Consider the following 23,267-nt stretch of genomic DNA (forward strand, 5'->3'; position numbering starts at 1 on the left):
ACCAGTTCAACAGAATTCCTTAACGTAGTGGTTGATACAGAATGTCTCAATCAATGGTCTTTTTTCCAAATAACTTCAGTGAGTTTTGTGTCCTACCCAAAATGTGCAACCTCCCACTCTGGAATTCATGGAAATTTGGCAACTTGCAGAGCCCATGTGAACCATCGATGGACAACTGGCTTGTCACATGGTGCCTTTCTCTTTCTGTACAATTGCTAAATCCCATTAAAAAGAGAGGCTGGGGGATGGGGATGTGTGGTGGGAAGCCAGCTTTCAGAGTCTGCCCAGTGCTTGTCTTACAGGTAAACAATGTCTGTAGCTGCAACGGGGTCTTGCACAGTTCTAAATGTGAGAGAACATGGTACGAGAAACAATCTTTCATTTCAGAAACATGCTGCACTGCTGAAGAGAATCTCCTGATCCACAGAAAGACAGAAAATATGAAGCTGGGAATTAGAAAACACATTATGATTCACTTGTAAGAAACCCTTTGCTTTTCTAAAGAAGGTACATCATGCTTTTGTGCTTCTGGTCTTTTTTCATCCTTTTTAGAAATTTCTTGTCTTTGTGCTCCTCATATTCCTCCTTATATTTTTTTTCTTTTTTTTTTTAATTTATTTTTGCATTTCCCTGCCTTACAGTGTATTTCAGAAAGTTAATATACCTTCATCCGTTCATTATTTTATCAAAAAAATAACTGTTCTATCAAGAGACATTTTCTAGTATTTCCATGCGGTTATCAAAGTGAAGAGATTTTTTCCCCTGTTTTTTCTGTGTCTGAGCTAAAATTAATCATACTGAAGGTCTATAAACCATTCAGAAACAAATGCTGCCAAAAGACATCAGCCTTGTAGAACTGAAATGATGGGAAGATAAATAGTTGCTTTGGTGAGATTAGTTGTATATTTTTATGAAAGAGAAAAAAATCGTGTAAGGTTAGGTCATGAATGTATGGTTGAATTCTCTTCTGCTTTCATTTGCTAACTGAAGCATTGATTTAAGCAGCCTGTGAAATAGCATGAAGTAGATAACTGCTTTGGCTGTACAAATTAGCTGCTTTTAAAGGTATTAATGTCTATGTAGGTATGATAGAGCACATCTTTTGCCTAAGGATCTCAATGTGCCTCATGTATATTCACTAATTAAGCTTCACAATAAGCTTGCAAGTTAAATAAAGAGTATGAAGCGATTTTTCCATGCACAAAGCCGTACCAGATTAGAAGACAGTAGCTATTTCTGAATGTAAACCAATATTTTTCAAAAATGCAAAGGCAATTCAACTCTTTAATGAATTTAAAATGGATGTGAGCACTTGTATGAAGTGTCAGTCTTAGAAATGTTACCATGAAGAATGTAATGACCATAGGATTCAGATTCCTATCACTGTCCCAAGCAAAAAAAAAAACCCTCTTTTGTAGGAGCATCGTTTTGTCAACATCATGTTGCCTCAGCCATGCTCAGATGAATCAGGGTGATTCACAGGAAGGACAGCCAAGTGCTGTATTTTCCTATCCCAGTGCCAACAGAGATATGCAGCTTCTTATTCATGTTGGAAGTACAGCTAAAAAAATATATGGTTGTTTGAACACAGAGTTTATAATTTACAACATGGATGGAAGGGTATAAATTACTTTGATTTTTCTTCTGGGTTTGTCAGTACATGGAATAAAGCAAAGAGCCACAGTCTCCATGCCAGTAGTGTATTATTTAATCCAAACATAAAGACTGGATGAACAGACTATGGTGATGTTTCTAAACAATAACAAAAAATTCTTTTTTTTTTTTTTTCCTCAGAAATCCTTTTCTAAAAGAAGTGGGAAAAATATCATCTTTTCTCTCAATGATACATTTGGTCTGACCAACTCTTTCCTTCCAGTGGTGGACAAGCAATGACATTTTCTTCACAGAAGGTATTTTGAGGTGGGATTTAAATGAGAAGAGATATAGGGTTTATCAGACAACGGAATGGTGGGAGACTGAAGGGCAAAGAAAGGACTGAAGAACACACAGAGAGGAGAATGTGTCTACAAAGGTGACAGGTATAAAATATCCACATCTACTTCCCTATAGAAAGCATGGAATTATTGAAACAGGCAAAAATAGTCTTGCAAAAAAAAAAAAAAAATCACAGCAATAACAAAACAAACAAACAAAAAAACCCAACCAAGCACCTCTTGCTGGGAAATTATCCAGAGAGTTAGGTTTCATATACAGTCTATGTATTAAGTGAATCTGGGTTATTCTCTATGGTTGATTTTGAATATGATTGTTTGCCTGTCTTCCTGTTCGGTTGTCTGGACAGGTGTATGAGACACATCTACATAAACTCATTGATATGGTAAAAAATACATAATATGAGTCTGAATTATCTGGATTCAGACAGCAACAGAATTTTATCCTGCTTTTGTCACTCAGGCCCCAATAGCTCGTGACTGCCATGGCACATACATCTGAAGCTGTAGTGTGAGTAGGGATAGGTCTGAGCTCCAGGCAGCCCATTTCACCTCTTTTCCCCCAGGTCTACCAGACCTGAGGTAGGGTGAGCATCAACATACAGACAGCAGCTAATTGTTCTAGGGAAAGGTTGGTTGTGCTAAACTGAGAGCTTGAGCCAGGTGTCCTGGGCTGTACTCTCATATGCATAAATAAACATGTTTATTCTACTATGTATATACACCTGTGATAATTCTAGGTGGGCAATAACTAAGTATACAGTCGTTATTTGTGAATTTATCACCAAGAAAGCTGGAGAGAGAAGCTGGGAGTATACAGCCATATAGCTTGGTCTGATTTTGTTTAGACAAAGAGAGCAATGGGGAACAATGTAAAAATCCACTGGCAGAGGGCAAGGATTTGGGAATGTTACAGGCAACATTATTAAGACAATGTAACCTAAATTTTCTCTTGTTAAGTGGATTACAAAAGGATAAAAGACAGCTGCAGTGGTTTTGTGAGGAAAAGATCAAAGATGTAAGGATGAAAACTAAAAGAACTGAAAAGAGGGGAAACCAAGGCTAAGGAATCTGAAACTTCAAAAGCTTTGAGGCCTCAGTATCAGGCCAGGTTTCATTTCGCTCCCGTTTTTCAGGCTGTGAGAGAACGAGGCTGTTGTCCAGCCTCTGCTGAGACCCTCAGCAAGGTCTGGCCTGCTGGACTGGGCAATAGGATCCGTGGGGTAATAGGACGTGTCACAACTCTTACTCACCCACTTTCCTAAAGGACTGACATTTAATTTGTCTCCCCAGATGGCGCTAACCCTTTCTGCCCATGTTTGGTGGTCACCAGATGAAGCATCCAGCATCTCTGTTTGATCTTTCTCTTCCTTTGTTTCTTCTGCTCGCATCAAAAAGAAGCATCCAGGAAGGGGAGTTCCTAAGCAGAAGGTATGTATTGCCTTTGCAAAGCTGTGTTGATGTACGTGGCACTTCTGCTTTCTTGCTTTCTAAGCTTCTCATGGGACTAATACGGTTGGAACCATCTAACTCTTACTCTGTAGGCTCTTTGGTGCTTTGAGTGTCTCTTATTCTCTTTTTCTGCACATAACACAATGTATCTCTGATTTTGATGTTCCCAATGCTTCTGTTGTAGAAATAAGTAATAATAATTACAGCAATTTGTCTCCAAGAAACTACTCTTTTAAAAATAAAATACGTTGTTTATTTCAAAGAGTTTCTTATTATACAAATATGGCACCTGTGTTCAGCTAAGAGCAGGATCACAAATGCTATGATTCAAGGAGCAGAGCAGAGACTCGGGAAGTTAATAAAATGTGTTGATTGCTTTATGAAGACGTTGCAAGCTTATGAATGCTTAACACTGTGCAATTAGTGACTACAGTGAAAACACACCCTCCTCAAGACATCCGCAAATCCATGAATTTCAATAAAGTACAACTAAACAAATGAATTAACACAATTAACAAGTGAACACAAAATCAATTATTGTGAAACAGGCTAGAACAAAACAATGACAAATGCTATTTTTAAAACAAGAACAGAAAAAAGAAATTAGCATTTGCAACATAAGTAACAATAGTCTACATGTATTAATACATATAAGAATGATATATCTCATACAAAGGTTTGCGTGTGCACATAAAACACATCTAAAAATACAGCATTTAAAACAAAACCCACAACCAACCCTACCTATATACATTAAAAGATGATTGCTCTTTGATCTTCTTAGGTAATACAAAAGATCCCAAACTTGTGGCTTAAACCAAAGAAATACTAATAATGTAGGAAAAAATGTTTTCTTTATCTTTTAAGTCTTTTAATTTTAGCTTTTCATAACAGCAGCCCAACTTACAAACAGAGGAAGCCAGTGGGGAGGGCATATGATGTACTGCAGAGATCATAATCCTTTCTTAAAGGACAGCACACAGAAGCTTGCTGGCTTTTTAGTTTTTATAACAAGGGGTTTCACAGCAATGTCCCATGTATGCAGCCACTAAACAGCTGAATGTATGATGTCACTAGCTCAACATATATACAGTCTTGCTCTTGAGAACGATATCAGAGGACTCATTGTTCATGGTCAGGCTGCCGTGACTTCACAGAAAAAATTCCTGTTAGATGCCTGATAATTAGGGAGCTAATGGAGACGTTCAGAGACTCACTGTTTTGTGTCAGATTGCTCCTGTTGATTATGTTTAAAAGGCTAGATGGCAGCATTGTCAATTCTCATGATTTTTATCATAAGTTTCCTGATATTTGGTATTTTCCTTAAAATGCCAGCTGTCAGAATACCAAGTTTCCCTGAAAATCTCAGTGTTTCTTTAAAACTGTTTTTAGTTGTCTGATGGTCAGAAACATGGCTAGAGCTCAAAAAAGAGGGATGATAAAACTGGGGGGGGGGGGAGGGGGGGTCTAAGGGTGATTTTATGCATCCGACAACTAGTAGCATAATATAAATCACTAAATAAATAATTTACAACACTGAATGAAATGATAATGAGAACAAAAGAATCCTCCAGTTCCCCTCTCAAAAATAAGAGGTAAAGCCCAGTGCAGGTGGAGAAAAGCATTTCCCTCTTTTATTCTCAGCATTAATGGTTATTTTTAGGATACCAACTAGAGACAGTCATCTTAGACTTCCAAAGTGCTTTATCAACTTATCTGTTCTCATCCTTTCTCTGCTTTGACCTATTGTCATTTCATATAAGATCTTCAAGTCAGAGATCACCTATTTTGATATCGCTGTCAAATGCCAGATACAACTCCAATGCGAAATAGATAAATAATTATAGTATTAATAATGTCAAGTATTCCTTAAAAACACTGTCACAACAACCTTCCATGAGTAAATTCTTTTTATACTTGTAATCAGTTATGAAATATTCATTTGTTGTTGATCTTGCATACTGCAGTTAATTTGTCAGTAATTATATAAAGAAAGTTACTAAAATACTTATGCTGTTACCAAACACATACTTGGATTATGAGATATCCACTACTTGATGTATTTTAGTTTTCAGTTGAATACCTCATTTAGATCACATTACCTGTATCTTTCAATTTCTTTAAATGGCATTAACCTTTCTTATATCCACATTAAATTTCTTCACTTATTTCAAATACATGAAACTCATTACACGGTAAAATAATTCATGGTATAATTTATTGATATAAACTCTAAGTAGGACTGTTCAGCCTTGCTTAAATTTAGTGTAGAAGAATAATTCTGCTCAATCTTATAGTGGAATTCTAACTAGCCTGTATTCTCTTTGGATGTGCTTTGGAATATTTTCAAACATAGTGGATTTTTGCCCCCTTTTCTCAGTCAGCTTTCAACTGCAGATTGTGTATTTCATCCTTTGCACGATGACTCTAGGATTTTGTTTTTCAGTCTTCAGCCTGTAGACACCTAAAACACTTGCAAGCAAGGTGTGGATCCTAGTATAATTTAAACCTATTGTGTATTCATTTCACTAAATTCCTTTCTCAGAGGTCCATGGGCTAAGCATGTACAGGCACTGAGTTTTAGAAACATTAATGTAAGTGACCTCTCTTTATGAAGAAATTAAACTGAGTAAACCTTTAGTTCTGGTCACTCTTTATATAATTTAGTGCAAACTCGTGCTACAACTGCTATTCTTTAAAAATATACTATATATGCTTTTTATATTGAATATGGAAAGCCAAGGGATTTGACAGTTGGCAAGGAAATTATACTCAGAAAAATTTTTTCTTCAGAAAATGTAGTTTCCATTATATATAAGCAAACACATTACCATACATAAACCAATATAATACATACACACATAAACCAGTATAATACATATATGTAGAGATATACAAGTTTTTTTAATCTGATACAGTTTTGCCCAGGGATTTAGAATTCTGTCAGGCAAATTTAAATGGCAGATTTACTTTCAAGATATTCTGACCAAAAGCTGAATAGTTAAGTTTTTATATAAGCAAACACATTACCATACATAAACCAATATAATACATACACACATAAACCAGTATAATACATATATGTAGAGATATACAAGTTTTTTTAATCTGATACAGTTTTGCCCAGGGATTTAGAATTCTGTCAGGCAAATTTAAATGGCAGATTTACTTTCAAGATATTCTGACCAAAAGCTGAATAGTTAAGTTTTTTAATTAACTTTACCATGCTGTTTCAAATCATCTGACAAACCAATAAGCTGTATCACCCTATCAGTACATCACACTATGGATGCTGCTCTTATAGACCAAACTCCAACAGGGTTAATACATTCCTATAGTGAAGTTTGAATTTTCCCCTGATTAAATTTTTTGGCACATTGTGAAAGCCACAGTATTCTGAATGAATGCTGTAAATTCCAGAAAATATTAGAACAATGCATAGATTTTAGATGTAGATTTGCATAAGAAAGTAACCCTTTTCTTAATGCAGCTGAGATAAGGGGCATAAAAATATTATAATTATAGTCAAATTGTCCAACTCATTCATAAACTCTCTTTTATAAAGATAGATGCAAACTACAAATCATGTTCAATTACCTGGTTTAATGTAACAGTAAAAGAAGGATTGTTTGGTTTGATTTTAACCTGCATAAATCAGATATGCAAGATATTAGACTTTTTTCCCCTAACATGTAATTAACTTTAGCTAGTTTAATATATAAACATAGGTTACAAAAAAAAAAAAAAAAGAAGAAAAAGAGAAATGTGAAAATCTAAAAAAATTCCTTTGACTTTCAGTTAAACTTAAGATCCTCTGTGCCTAATGGATTATTGGAACTGAGACTTGAACTTGTTTGTTTAACCTGTTTACCTAAGTTTTCTTTAAAAGGGAAAAAACACATGGCTCAGTGAAATAAAAGTGTCCTGAGCCAGTTTTCTCTCCACCTTCAGACAGCGCTCTGGAAATCTTCCTAGAAATGTCAGATTCATGTAATATCCCACCTAATAATTTCCAGCTGTTGCATGCTAAAACAATGTTGAGGCTACTCTAGACTCAACTTCTGGAAGAGACCCAGCCTGGAAAATGCAGAAGTCTCCCATACTGCAGTCTTTTCCCCTTCAGTGTTACAAGCACTGACCATGGGCAGTGTTGCAGCTGAAGATACATACTCAAATACTTAAATTGAGATGGATTTTAGAAATTTTCATCTGCTACCTCAAACACCTCTCTGCTTAGCCAGCCACTAAATATCAGCCACCCAAAACCAAGCATGCCTGGGGAGCAGCGGGGCGGGCTGCACTGCAGAGTTCAGGGAGCTGGGATGGGGAGTCAGGGGTTGCAGCATGGCTGGCAGGGCAGTGCTCTCACCCCCATGGAACGCAGTCCCACAGCACCCCAGCAAGAAAAGCAGAGCAGGTCCGGTGGCAGTACCCAGGGCCTCCCACAGCCCAGACCATCAGGCAGGACCATAGTGATGGGGCAGGATCCCAGGTCAAGTCAAGAGACCAGGATCAGAAGGACACAATGATAGGAACAGACACAGCTGCAATGTTACTCAGGCAATGATCAAGTTCAAGGGCCTGCATTTAAATGAAGCATCTGAGCAAAAAAGAGCTGGGAGAGAGGAGGAAGGCAGTCCTTCCTCTTAGCCCAACAAGACAGCTGTTTCCACACAGCCCAGGGTTACGCAGCTGCACACCTGAGAGCTAGCCTTTAGCATTGGTAGCTGAAATCAGAGCCTTGACAGTATCACTGGGATTGAAAAGCGTTCAGTTCAACAGATGTACTATAATACTTGGTGATCTCTAATATCAGAATGAATAATTATTAAAAAAAATCTCAGGAACTAATGATCTAAAGGCTATGTAATGAAATACTTGACAAGGAGTAATAACAGTAGAATTTTGGTTGATAACAATGGACATTCAGTTAAAAGTGAATACATAAGGAAGAAATCATTACTACTTTAGCCATCTCAGTACAACCACCATGCCTTTATAAAAGACTTCACCAAGCCTGCACAGAGCTATCAGCCGTATCTAAATGATATAATTTTGTGTGGTTCTCCAGAAAAGTGTTCTCCTAGTAGATGTCATTCAGTATCAAAACTGAAGGGGCTGGTCTTTGAGGAAAAGTGAGATGAATCAGATATATTTAGTTTCCCTACACAATAGGAAGACCTATAGGAAAGATATGTACTTTTCTTTCTTGGAGGTGGAGAGTAATGAGGCCCATGTGTTGTTAAATTCAGGTAGACCACTGCACTGCCTGTGATTCTGATCACTCGAGACAAATACAAAGATCAATAAAAGGCTTGTAAGAGATGAAAGGAAGAAAAGAGTATGGAGCCTGAATATCAGCATCAACGGCCTAATAGTCAGGACATTAAAAGGTTTCAAGTTTTTATTTTATACATTAAACCAATGGGATTTTTAAGCAGCACATAGAGATTGCTCAGGGGTTTCAGCTTCATTGCATGTGTCACTTAGACACCCCAGGACAGAACAATTCAGAGTATGCTGCTGGGAGCAACATAGCATTGGAAGAAGAGAATGATTTTGTAACCTAACTCTTATGGCTCACTTATAGTCTGGTTTCTTTGTGCCAGTGGCAACTTGCTTGAGTAAAAAGGGTGTAAGACCCGTGGGATTTGGTCTCATTCTCCTCTGTAACTGTTGTTTTCCAATCCAGTGTGAGTCATCACAATGTCTCTCAAAAACTATTGCACTTCATATACCCCCAGGAAATGCATATTATATCGTTATTTTTAACCATATTCTCAGGTCTCAGGAAGACATTGATTTAATTTTATGCTCTTTTCTTCCCCTCTCCCAATTTTTACTGAGCTCAGCTTCTATTTTCCATCATATTTTAAAATGCCAGCTTGCTTGTTTGAAGCTAAAGTCAGGAGTTTGGACAATGAAGCCCTTTCTCCTTTCTTCCTCTAACTTTCATTTAAAAGGAGAAAAAAAAAATTCTACACTTGATAAAAATCATATTTTGTTGGCCTTGAGCACACAGGTGATTGTTGCATGTTATATGAAGTTGAATTATTACCTGTAAATGGTCACAAATGAAGCAAAACAAGCAAACAATAGGTTGATACTGAAGAGACTTGGAAATCCTGAGTGTGACCTACTGTTTGACAATGCATTATCTCCCTGTTTGTAGTCAAACAGAAACCAGAACTCATTTACTGTTCATTTAAAGCACATGTGTGGTATCTACACTTTTGGCTTTTGATTTCTATGATCATAATATTAAGATGATAAAAAAAATGGCTAAGGTTAAACCATAGCTTTGGGTGTGAAACATTGCCTGAAAAATTGCATTACCTTCTAAGTGTATCTAGGTTATTAAATGACAGCACTTCAATAAACACCTAAACAAAAATTTCTCCTAAAATGTAAAAAACCTTAATCATCAGTTGCTAAAGCTTGCTTGTCTTTTTCTTTTTTCTTCTTCTGACAAATATTTCCTACTTCTATTGACTGCTTGAGTAAGGTCTCCCACAGACAAGTTTTTGACTATCATTTCACTGATGCTGGAGGTGTGATCAGCTAATTTTGGAGCTTCTCATTGCTACCTTGGCATATCTGTCGAGTGTTTCCTTTAAGAGCAGACTTTTCCTCTGTGAAGAAAATGTTTCTTCCTTGTAAGGAGATTTATAATTTTTCCCAAACAGACCATATCACTCTAATAATTTGAGCATGGGACTGAAAATGGATTTGAAACCTCTTGAAATCCTACTCAGTTGGCAAATCTTTTCTATCTCAAGATCAGACAAAGGTTCACTTATCTTCTCTATATAATTGATATTTTAAGAACATTTATTATAAAAATACCATTTTCCTAATTACATGTTCAGGTGTTTATTTTCTGGTTGGATTGAAATCTCTGAATACACATGTTTTTGCAGAAGAAATTAGGCACATATGCAGAGAGAAGACAATTAGCCCAATTCCTTTTACAAAATTGCATCAGTATGGCTTTGAACTTTCCTCACATTTTCCAAAATGCTAAGAAGATGATAACATTTCAGTGATCTACATAATATCACTTCTCACTTTAGCAGCTCCTCTGCATGCAGCAGTTTGAATTTCCTGATGGCTTGCTGACATGTTTTTGGCCATTATTGCAGAGGCTTGATTCACTCAAGAGCCTAATAAGCACTGAGGCTTTACAATGAAGAATGAAATAATCAAGCAAGATGAAGAAGATCTGCAGACAATTTGATTCAGTCTTACATTACTCCAAAAAACAGGAGCCTGGAGCAGACCTAATTTACAATTTCCAAACTATACATAAATTTACCAGTCAAAACAGAACAAATCACACAGGACATAGAAAGAACAGTGAATCCTGGTAAAAAGGCGCCTACTTGTACCTAGTAAAAAAAATCCAGGCTATGGAGATATAATAATAGGGTAGAAAGCTGGTTCTATTTCTGTTACAAACGTGTCATGTCAAAAAGAAGGAGAAAATTCAACGGAGTCTATGGGGTGTTTTGCATATCTCACATTAGACAAGTGGTAACCATATGGTGTAATCTGGAAAAGAAAAACCCTGAAAACATGCTTGCTTAATTTTTAAACCATGGCTTTACACTGAAAGAAATATTACTAGTTAAAAGAATAATAATCATGGAGTTATTTTTCCTATGGATTTAACTACAGTAAAAGCATTCTATACAAATATCTTGTACAGAATAGCTTTCTTTTTTTTTTCCTCAATGGCAGTGTAATTATAGAGAGAGGAATTTTTCCTCACTTGCAACCATTTTTCTTTATCATTAGTAAAGATTCTATCTTGGGTCTTTCAAAATAATTCTGACAAGGCAGCAGTGGCCAGAATAGAAACCAGCTTGTTTTTATTTTCTGTGCTTTACTAGTTCCACATTACAATGGGAAATACTAGAAATTACTTCTTTTCTCAAAAGGAAATCTAACTCCTTCAAACTGAACTGGGCCTAGAGAGAGAAGCCAGGTGTGTTACACAACTTAGCCCACATCTAACCCGATTTCAAAACATAAAATTGAGTTTCTGATCAGTTAGTACCCAGTGCATAACTCTATTTATGTGGTTAAACCAAAAGGGAAGAAACATTACTAAAAAGTGTGCTGTTATTAAAACTACTAATTGTTTTTTAATCATACAAATGGACAAAGAGCACTGGGGATCCTGCAACTGAGTAAGAAACCGCAGACCTAGATATACACCTCCTTATATTTCAAGTAGGTCAGGTCTCACCCTAGACTTAATTTTTCCTATTGGAATGAACATTAGTGAAGTGAAATATGAGGTGGGTCCTTCCCTTATGCAGATGCAGACTAAAGAAAGAATGCAGCTCTGTACAGAATAGAGAATTTTTCCCAAACTCCCCTGGGATACCTAAATTCCTTCCATGCCCTTGACTCTCCATCAGTAGAGGGTTAGGAATTCTTGAAAGTTTTTGAAGAATGTTGATTGGGAGTCAAATAATAAAAGTCATTGGGCAGAGAGATTTAGGGAGAACTTTGACCATCTGAAGATGGTCCCTGGTTTCTGAAGATCCATGTAGGGAGCAAGAAGGAGCCTCTTTTACACCCACAAAGAGGAAAAGGTAAATTCCATTGATGGAAACAGCAGTGAGTATGGAATGCGCCTCAGTGGTCTGATGCAATATGCATCTTTGTGCTCCAGCTATGCACTCTCTGTGAGCTTTGTGCAACGCATTTAGTCTTGTCCGTTTGATGTTACATTGCAAATGCCACAAGTTAAGTGGCAACCTCCCTGGAAAGTGAAATCAAAGCAGTCAATATGTTGGCATGGAGGAAGAGTCTGAAAATATTTTTTAAGCTCATGAAATGCCATTGAACTTGATTCTTATTTTTGGTAATAGCTTTTTCTTCATAGCAATGCCAAGGTGAGCTAGGAATAAGGGTTGTTAGAAGTTTACCATCTCTTTGCTGACCAGCTTTAATGCATGTTATTTTTATTGCATTAATACTTAGATATAAAACATTTTATGTTTAAGTTATTGGTACTGTTAAGTCAAAAAGTTTCTATTTTGGCAAGTATTTTTCAAATCTGATTTCATTCCACCTTAGAGCTGAAAAGGAAAATGGTGGTTCTTAGGTTCAATTGCTTTTTTATCTTGAAAAATATCAATTTATACAAAGCATTGCTATACAAAGTATTTTTTGACAAAAATAAATATTTTGTGTCATTTTAAACTTTTGGAGTAATACAGGTGAGAATCCAAACAAGGTTGAGTGTGACAAAAATCACCAAAACTTCAAATTTTAAAAGGGAAAAATGGAAATGTTTAATGCAAAAAAAAAAAAAAAAAAAAGTAAGTAATCTATTTTTATAGTATAGTTTTTAATTTTTTTTTTTTTTTTTTAAATTCCAGTGGAGCTCTTTTAGGATTCATTTGTTTTAGATAGGACCACAGATGTTTCATGCACAACTACTATTGTTTACTTTTTTTATGACCTGTTGGAAATATATCAGTAGCATTTTAAGATGGGCCAATTCAAACTAGAAAGGGAAACCACCAGTTCCCCATCTCCATCTTATTTCTCCAAATGTCATGATTCAATGTAGTGGACAGGTTAACATAATGGATACATTCTGCTGAATTTTCTTCAATTAGCTCTACTCCATTTATTTGGCATGTTCATTTACTCCTGTGCTGAGTTTCTGTTTGTACCCAAGGATATCCCAGCAGAGTCTATAATAGTTCACATAACTGTGAGAGCAACACAGTATACTGAAGCAAGAGCTAGGGTCCATGTCTTCAGTATTAAAGATCATCCACCATGTGCACCATCCTTCAACTAGTGCTTTGAAACCAGTTTGGGGTTTTAAGGACTCTCAGTCTGTGCCAGCTTAATGCAGCTATCTGTGGACTAGAATCAAGGAACTACATTATACAAGAAACTGCAATAGAAGAACAAAAGACACCTGGAAATGTGAAAGGCTTGAAGAACTATGGCTCAGTGCCTACAAACCTATCTGCCTTTGCAGAAAGCTATTTTGAGGCCTTTCTAGGAATAGTGTTGCACTGTGTTATTTTATCAATATTTCTCATATGGAGGTGTAATTTATAGAAACACCTTGGCCAGGCACTGCAGGCTTAGCCAATCCATTTTCCAGGTGAATGTGCATGGGGACCTAAACCAAGAGGAAACAATAGCCTGATGTTCCATTCTGTCCTTTGCTAACCTTCTTGTTCACAAAGCAGTGAAGCTTACCTCCAGATCAGTACCCGTTTGAATGGGTACACAAAACAGATGCAAAACAGAGCGTTTTGGAAGTCTTATTTCTAGATACTAAAAAATCTTTGTTGGATGTTCAGGAGTGACAGTGACTGCAGCTGATGTTAATGGTTTTTATAAACAACAGGTCGATCCTGAAATTTAAACCTCAAATTGCTGAATCTGGTGTTAATTGTGAAGTGCATTTCTCAAATTTCTAGACATCAGCAAATGTGCACCTGTTATGCCCAGAAGCAAAAAGCTGAGCATACGATTATGATTATAGAGGAATACTGCTGTGATTCACAACTACTCCTGTTCATTTTTGCTTATTATCTGCTAAAAACATATTAAGAAAATTTAAAACTAGCTGGCTGAAACTGGAAAGGGAAACTTTAGTCCTCCATCTTAGTTCTCTGAAATCGATTTAACATAGCATATAGGTTTCAATATGACGAAAAAATGATAGCTTAATCTTTGAGTCATTTTGCCATATGCAGTAAACCTGGGATTACCCACTGCAGAACTGAAGCCTGAGATCTTTGGCAGGAGAAAGCATCTTGCTCCTCACCTGCTTCAAGATTAATAATATCACTCCAACTAGATTAGAGCCATTACTCTTCCTGACCTGACCCAAATGGTACAAATGGGATTTTAAAGACAGTGCCTACTGAAAGATCCAGCAAATGATGAGGTGCACAGAATAGCTACCATGAGGAATCAGCAGTGATAGACTGTCAGTGTTATAAAGAAGATACCCTATTAGATTTAGCTATTATCCCAGAAGAAGATTATAGTCATAGATCCTGACCTTTAATTAAATGGACAGCACAAAGAGAGAGAGAAAGATAAACAAACTTGTGCAAAAAAGTGGCAACTTCTACTGTCTTAGTAGCAAGTCTGTGAAGTGGAAAAGGGACAGTGACCAATGGGAAATTTTACAGATTGGTTTTTCTCTCATTTGCTGAAGAGACAAAAAGTGGCGATGACATAGAACAAAAAGTCATGAAAAGTTCTGCTTTATTGGCTAAACAGAAAAATAACTGGATTTCCACAATTAGGAGAGGAAGAAAGGAAGAAAGGAAGAAAGGAAGAAAGGAAGAAAGAAGGAAGAGGAGGAGTAGGAGAGGAGAGGAGAGGAGAGGAGAGGCAAAGAAGGGGACAGGAGGGGAGGGGAGGAGAGGAGAGGGGAGGGGAGGGGAGGGGAGGGGAAGGAAGGGAAGGGGAGGGAAGAAAAGGGGAGGGAAGGGAAAGGGGGGGAAGGGAAGGGAAGCCATTGTTTAAATTGGAGCAGAGTATATTTTGAAAGTGTCTTTGTTTTTACTTTGTAGAGAACTGGTTCACTTGCTGCTGAATACAAGTCAACACTGGATAAGCTTTGGCATTCACTTGTCCTGAATGTCACTTCCCTTGGACCACAGTATGGCAGGATAGTAATGCCCATCATCTTCTTACCTCACATTTTCTAAATACTGAAAAAGATACAAAATAAGAAAAAATGTTGGTTACTTCTGAAGGTGACATGAAAAAAACATATTTGCCTATGTGCTTGGGGTAAGTTTATTTCTTAAACATTCATTATCCAAGGACACTCCCATAAAGTAATATGTGTCTGAATCTAGTTCTAAGATATTCATGCTTTTTCAGAGTGAACTATACCTTACTTCATGGTCAATCCTAGGATAATGTTCTACTTGCAGAATAAGCCCATTAAACATCAGCAACACACAGCACAAGCTAATCTCTCAATTATTTATAAACAATGTGACAAGAATTGCTGAGTTCTCATAATCCAATAGTTCTTGAGAAAAGACAAAACTGTTTCATTTAACAACACTTAAAATCATGATAGATTCAGGTTCTATTTGCTCTTAATCTGACCATCTCCATGCACAGAAGCTAGAATTTAAAAAATATGGAATTCTTCATTGTTATTTATTTTTCCAGTGTCTCCAGACCTACACTATAAAAGTTGCAATGTATAAAAAAACCCCGTGACTGAGAACCTTGAAGATGACAAGACTAGAAACAAGAATATTTCAGTGAACTTTAAGGTGAAGGTTTGCATAAACAATAGCAAAAGATATAGCTATTATTATGGTTGACAAGTAATGAACCTTCCCAGTTAATTTAAAACAGGTTCCACAAAAACTAAAAAAACAAACAAACAAACAAAAAAAATTATATATATTAATGGCAGGTCTTACTGCACTTATCAAACATATTCTGTTTAATATTTTATATTTATCAGGAAAGTCTAATGTAATTCACTGTAACTTATTTTAACTATTTGAATTTGAGAAGATTCCCCAGGCATTGTGGGGAAAGCATATCTTTCAAAACTGATTTATAACTGACTGAGTGAGTAATAGGATTTTTTCTTTTCCAGCAAAGCAAGGAACTGCTACTTTAAGCAACCTGGAAGTTTCCGGCACATCTAACAAGATCTAGAACAATGGTGGGTTCTTGCATTTCTGGGTTCAGCTGTAACAACACGTGATGCAGTGAATGGTACCTCTTGCCCTGTGTGTAGAGTCATGCTGCTATAGCAAAGTGTAGAGGTCAGTCCTGTAGCTCCAGCTGTAGTACCCAAAGCTTTTACCAAATGAAGACTCAATTTTCAATTCCAGGTCATGACCAAGGTGGCAGTTGTGATATAACACAACTGCTTATTATAGTAACCTTGTGACTTTCATCTGAATAAGAAAACATTTGTGGAGTTTGAAATTAAATAACAGCAAAGATATGTGATATAATAATTTAATGGAATGTGCTTTCACCTCTGGAAGCCTAACTGCAATTCCTGAACTGGTCATCTGAATCATCCATTATAACAAGTCCCTAGACATTTATTTCATTTCTTTCTCAGTGAATAGTAGTTTTCTTCAAAAAATTGCAACATAGTGACAGCCTTTACATAACAGAATCAGAGATCTGGAATAACAGAAACACTTACCCTTAAGGATTAAGATATTTGAATATCTAGGTAGATTGGCAAAATACCTGCCTGAAGTGTTCACTTTTCCAAGTGTTTCACTTTAGTATATATCAAATACACATATGCATGTTCCCATTCTGTCCTGGTTTCGGCTGGGATAGAGTTAAGTTTCTTCCTAGTGCTGTGGTTTGGATTTAGGATGAGAAGAATGTTGATAACACACTGATGTTTTTAGTTGTTGCCCAGTACCCTGCTAGTCAAGGACTTTTCAGCTTCCCATGCTCTGCCAGGTGCACAAGAAGCTGGGAGGGAGCATAGTCAGGACAGCTAACCCAACTGGCCAACAGTGTATTCCATACCATATGACGTCATGCTCAGTATATAAAGCTGGGGGAAGAAGAAGGAAAGGGGGGACGTTTGGAGTGATGGCATTTGTCTTCCCAAGAAACCGTTAGGCGTGATGGAGCCCTGCTTTCCTGGAGATGGCTGAACACCTGCCTGCCGGTGGGAAGTAGTGAATGAATTCCTTGTTTTGCGTTGCTCGTGCACATAGCTTTTGCTTTCCCTATTAAACTGTCTTTATCTCAACCCATGAGTTTTCTCACTTTTACCCTTCCGATTCTCTCCCCCATCCCATTGTGGGGGAAGTGAGCGAGCGGCTGTGTGGTGCTTAGATGCTGGCTGGGGTTAAACCATGACAGATTCACATGATGTCAAATAATATTGACAGGCAGCTTCAATTTTCCACAGTTAAAAAACATTATTAATAACTGTTTAAGAACAGACAAAATTTCAAAACATGTTGCACAGAAATTTAAGTTTTGAAAATCATAGAATCATAGAATAGTTTGAGTTGGAAGGAACCTTTAAAGATCATCTAAACCAACCCCCCTGCAATGAGCAGGGACATCTTCAACTAGATCAAGTTGCTCAGAGCCCTGTCCAACCTGACCTTGAATGTTTCCAGGGATGGGGCATCTACCACCTCTCTGGGCAACTTGTTCCAGTGTTTCACCACCTTCATCGTAAAAAATTTCTTCCTTATATCTAGTCTAAACCTACCTTCTTTCAGTTTAAAACCATTACTCCTTTGTCCTGTTGCAACAGGCCCTGCTAAAAAGTCTGTCCCCATCTTTCTTATAGGCCCCCTTTAAGTACTGAAAGGCCGCAATAAGGTTTCCCCGCAGCCTTCTCTTCTCCAGGCTGAACAGCTCCAACTCTCTCAGTCTTTCTTCATAGGAGAGGCGTTCCAGTCCTCTGATCATTTTCGTGGCCTCTGGACCCGCTCCAACAGGTCCATATCTTTCTTGTGCTGAGGGTTCCAGAGCTGGACGCAGTACTCCAGGTGGGGTCTCACCAGAGCAGAGTAGAGGGGCAGAATCACCTCCCTCGACTGGCTGGCCATGCTTCTTTTGATGCAGCCCAGGATACGGTTGGCCTTCTGGGCTGTGAGTGCACATTGTCGGCTCATGTCCAGCTTTTCATCCACCAGTACCCCCAAGTCCTTCTCGTCAGGGCTGCTCTCAATCCCTTCATCCCCCAGCCCGTATTGATACCAAGAGTTGCCCCGACCCAGGTGTTGAACCTCATGAGGTTCACACAGGCCCAAGTCTCAAGCTTGTCCAGGTCCCTCTGGATGGCATCCTGTCCCTCAGATGTGTCAACCGCACCACTCAGCTTGGTGTCATCTGCAAACTTGCTGAGGGTGCACTCAACCTCACTGTCTATGTCATTGATGAAGATATTAAACAGTACTGCTCACAATACAGACCCCTGCGGGATACCATTTGTCACTGATCTCCATCTGGATATTGAGCTGTTGACCACTACCCTCTGGATGTGACCATCCAATCAATTCCTCACCAGCCAGACAGTCTACCCATCAAATCCATATCTCTCAGTTTAGAGAGAAGGATGTCATAGGGGACTAAGTCAAAGGCCTTACAGAGGTCCAGATAGATGACATCTGTAGCCCTTCCCATGTCCACTGATGTAGTCACTCCATTATAGAAGGCCACTAGGTTGGTCAGACAGGACTTGCCCTTGGTGAAGCCATACTGTCTCGAATCACCTCCCTGTCTTCCATGTGCCTTAGCATAGTTTCCAGGAGGATCTGTTCCATGATCTTCCCAGGCACAGAGGTGAGACTGACTGGCCTGTAGTTCCCTGGGTCTTCCTTTTTTCCCTTTTTAAAAATGGGTGTTATGTTTCCCTTTCCCAGTCAGCAGGAACTTCACCGGACTGCCACAACTTCTCAAATATGATGGATAGTGGCTTAGCAACTTCATCCACTGGTTCCCCATCCATCCCCGCGGCTGGATCTCATTGGGTCCCATGGACTTGTGCACCTTCAGGTTCCTTGGACCTGATCTTCTCCTACAGTGGGCGGCTCTTCACTCTCCCAGTCCCTGCCTTTACCATCTGTGGCTTGGGTGGTGAGGCTCGAGCACTTGCCAGGGAAGACGGAGGCAAAAAAGTCATTGAGTACCTCAGCCTTCTCCATATCCTGGAGATAGGTAACCAGGTCTCTCATTTTGTTCTGGAGAGAGCCCACATTTTCCCTAGTCTTCCTTTTATCCCCGATGTACCTATAGAAGCTTTTCTTGTTGCCCTTGACGTCCCTGGCCAGATTTAATTCTATCAGGGCTTTAGCTTTCCTAACCTGATCCCTGGCCATTCGGACAATTTCTCTGTATTCCTCCCAGGCTACCTGTCTTTGTTTCCACCCTCTGTAGGCTTCCTTTGTGTGTTATAAAAATAATTATATTTAACACCTATAGACCCCTCCACATATACAATTAATTTTAAACTAATCCCAAAGAAAAGACAACAGTTAAAGAAGACTACTAAGACAGGGATGAGGTGAATTTACCCATGCAAACCCTTATTCATGTGAATAATCACATTGGCCTTCATCAAAATACTCACACAAGTAAAGTTTTGCAAGATCAAGCTACTATCTTGCTGACTATCCTTAAAATCAAGGACATTCAAGAAATGAGGGACACAGAACAATGATTCTACAGTATTAAACATTAAATCAATGATCAAATATTAAATGGAGGATTACGGAAAATGACTAAGATGCATTGCTATTAATTGTGTAAGTTATGGACCCAATTGCTGGTTTCATTTGCAAAAGGGAAATCATTTACAAGGTTAATTGCAGTGTCACCTCACAGCCTCTAGTTCTTTTTCATGTTGTGCAAACCAAGTGTGAGCAGATGGACAAGAAGAACATCTGGCAGAGAGAAGCGGGATCAATGTTGCTGACAGTCTTGAATGATTTCCTTTGGTGTGCACACAAAATAATTGGTGACAGAAAGGGCAGTCAGAAGTAAAGCTTCAAGCCTAAAGTGAATCTTTGCTGATGCTATTAGGGAACAAACTATCTTTTGTAGCCCTCCCTGCCAAAGTCTGGAAGACCTTAAATATCTTCCAAAAATGTGGTGATAATTGGCTTTTGTACAATATATGTCCTTAAAATGAGTGACACACTCATGCAGTTTTCTTCATTCACATTTACTTTGATCTCTAAAACTACCAGGCTCTAATTTAAGCTTCATTTGTGGAAAGGTGTGCCTGTAACCAACTGTAAGGGTCTTCCTTTTCATCCACATATCACTGTGTCATGAACCACAGGTCTGCAAAAAGCATCCAAGACTGCTAAAGCAAACTTGTAGGATGTACAATATTGTACTGCAAGTTCTTTCAATTATTTAGTATTATTTTTAAATCCTTCTTTTAATGTGGTTGTGAAATAGAGACTTAGCTGATGTAATTTCAAAACTACTCTCCAATATCTTGGAGGGGTTGTAGCAATGAGAGAGGGTCCCTGGTTTGCACAAAAGAACAAATGTAACACCTGTCTTCAACAAATGCCAGAAAAAAGATCTGGGGAATTACAGGCTAGACGGCCTCACCTCAATTCCTGGGAACATGTCCTTATGGAAGCCATTTCCAGGTAAAAGAAAGAAAAAACGTTAGGTGGAAACTAATAGCATAGACTTCCTTCGTTCTTTATCAGCGTGATTATCTTTTGTCATAAAATGACTAGATCAATGGGCAAGGGCAAGGTAGTGGGTATCATTTATCTTGACTTTAACAATGCTTTCAACATAGCAGGAAGATAGTGTTCAGAGTGACCTTGATAAATTTGAGGAATTGTCCAAGAGAAACAAGATGAAGTTCAACATGGACAAACGCGAAGACCAGCTTGCTACCTGGAATGGAAGAACCCCAGGCACTGGCGCAGGTTGAAGACCTGTACTGCACTGTCAGAGAAGGACCCAGGAGTTCTGGTGAATAGAAAGTTGTACATGTACAGTCGTGTGTCATTGTGAGAAGTAACCACATCCATAGCTATCAGATAAAAGGAAGTGATTTTTTCCCTCTACCTGGCACTTGATGAGACTGCATCTGGAATACTGCTTACAGCTCTGGACACAGGAAAGATTTCAACAACCTGGAAAGAGTCTGGTGGCAGGTTCCTAAAAAGCTTAGGTAGCTGGGGCATATAACATAAAAGGAGAGACTGAGAATAGGGTTTGTTTAAATAGGAGAAGGCTAACAGGTGATCTATTTGCTGTTTTTCATTCCCAGAAGAGAGGTTACAGAGAAGATGGAGCCAGAACCTTCTCAGAGATGCACAATTAAAGAACAAGAGGCAACAGTATTAGCTTTCCTCCTGGGACCCGCAGGATCTCACCTGCAGAGCTTTGGTTCTTTGCAGGGGAAGATAGAACATGCAGCAGACAGGAAAAAACCTGAATCCCATCCTTCTTGGCTCCCTATAATTTCTGTGGAGAGGTCATGCAAGTGGCAAAGGAGAAGAAAAACACATTAGGAGGTTTAGAATAGGTCTGTATGTCCTGCAAAACAGTTCAGGTTCAGTACCAGATTCCTATCAGAAGTGCTGTTGATAGTGGTGCTTAATGATTTAGTTATTTGCTTTCTTGTAAGCTTGAAAGCATAATCTTTGTTGGTATCAATATTCTGCTCACCTCTCTTGTGAAATTTCTCCCTTTTCTGCCTGATTATTCTAAGCAGATAACTTTCTAAGGAGGTCCCGAAGGCAATCCATAATGACCAGATTTGCTGGCTGGTCAACCAACTTGAGTGTGATTCTAGACACTGTGTGGTGTCTGTGAGAGTCTGTAAGTGTGGTTCTAGACACAGCTAAAAGCATCTTTCTAAAGCCTGTGAGGCTCTGTCAGCTCTAGCTCTCTCAGTGAAATATTATGGCATTTGTATTTTGATATAGAGAGGTGAAAAAAACAGAAAATGTAAGCCTTCTTGAAGAGAGGAACATGCATGGGACTGAAGAGAAGGAGAATGAGTCCTGGCAGGATAATGGCAAAAACATGGGAGATGTTAATGGTTCATAAGAACTCAGAAAAGCTTTACAGTGAAAGGAATTTCTACAGGAAAAAATGTGTTACAGCAACATGGCCATCTGCTGACACTGTGCCAGATCATAACAATTAAAACTAAGACAGTCTTTGAGTATTTTTTTCTTTATACCTAAAATGCAGGGGAATGTAAAACAGTGGAAAGAGCACTCTGTTTTAGATAATGAACATCAGAATCCCCTCAGAAAAATGCTGCATTCTCTGAATATGAATAAGAAGGAAGTTCTAAAATATGGGTAGAAAATACTGAAGAATAACATTAAGAAATATTAGGCAATATTTAAGGCACATAAAAATAGACAAACATATATGAAATGTGTATGTACCTCTTTACAAATGTTCAGAATTTAAAAAATAAAAAGGTTAATGAAAATCTCAGGATTAAAATGGAAATATAACAGATTTCGCCAAAGTTTGATGAACGCAAGAGTGTAAGTGAAACTCTGTAAATAGGAAAGTAAAAACTGTTTGTGACTAAGAGATAATCATGCCAGAAGAGACATGGTGCCTCATGTTAACAAAGCTTTAAGTCAGATGTGTGTAAAGCATTGATGATATCACAAAAGACCACAAAAAATAAAGTTCTGTGTTGAAGAGGGGCAAGTACAATATTGAGGTTTTACTATAAGTCATCTAACATGATAACAATAAGTGTGAAAATAAGAAATATTTGAAAGGATGTAAGTGTACAAAACAGGATATTTTGATGACTTTATGTGGACTGGGTCAATTTCATAATGCACAATGGTGCAATGATAACATTTTTGACACCATCAATGGGCATTTCTTGAACCAGCCAGTTAGAGACTTCAAGATCTGGGATGATCTTTGGTTATGTCTTGAGAATTGTTGAGATTACTATTCAAGATAAAACTACCAAAGGGAAGCTCTGTAATGGTGGCAATAATGCAGTGAAATTTCAATCCATATAGCAAAAAAAAGGAAAAAATATCATGTAGTAAATGTCTAATTTTAAAAGGGGAATGAACAAAATGAGGAAGAAGAAAATGAAAAGGCACAGCAAAAAGTAAAAGACCTGTATGGCACACAGAGAATGATCATTGCTGCCATAGAGGATCAGTGGTATAAACCACAAATTAAATATGACTTTAAAAGAACTCAATAAAAACTAATGTGATCAAATTGAAGTATTAGAAAATGGTTACAAGCACAGACATCCTCAGAAAGAGAAACTTGTGTCTCAATGGGAAAACTGAAAAGAACAAAGTTTGACAACTTAAAAGTAAAAGTGTAATAAGGTGCATGAGAAAA

Source organism: Calonectris borealis, chromosome 2, assembly GCF_964195595.1.
Source record: "Calonectris borealis chromosome 2, bCalBor7.hap1.2, whole genome shotgun sequence".
In the NCBI taxonomy this organism is placed as follows: Eukaryota; Metazoa; Chordata; class Aves; order Procellariiformes; family Procellariidae; genus Calonectris; species Calonectris borealis.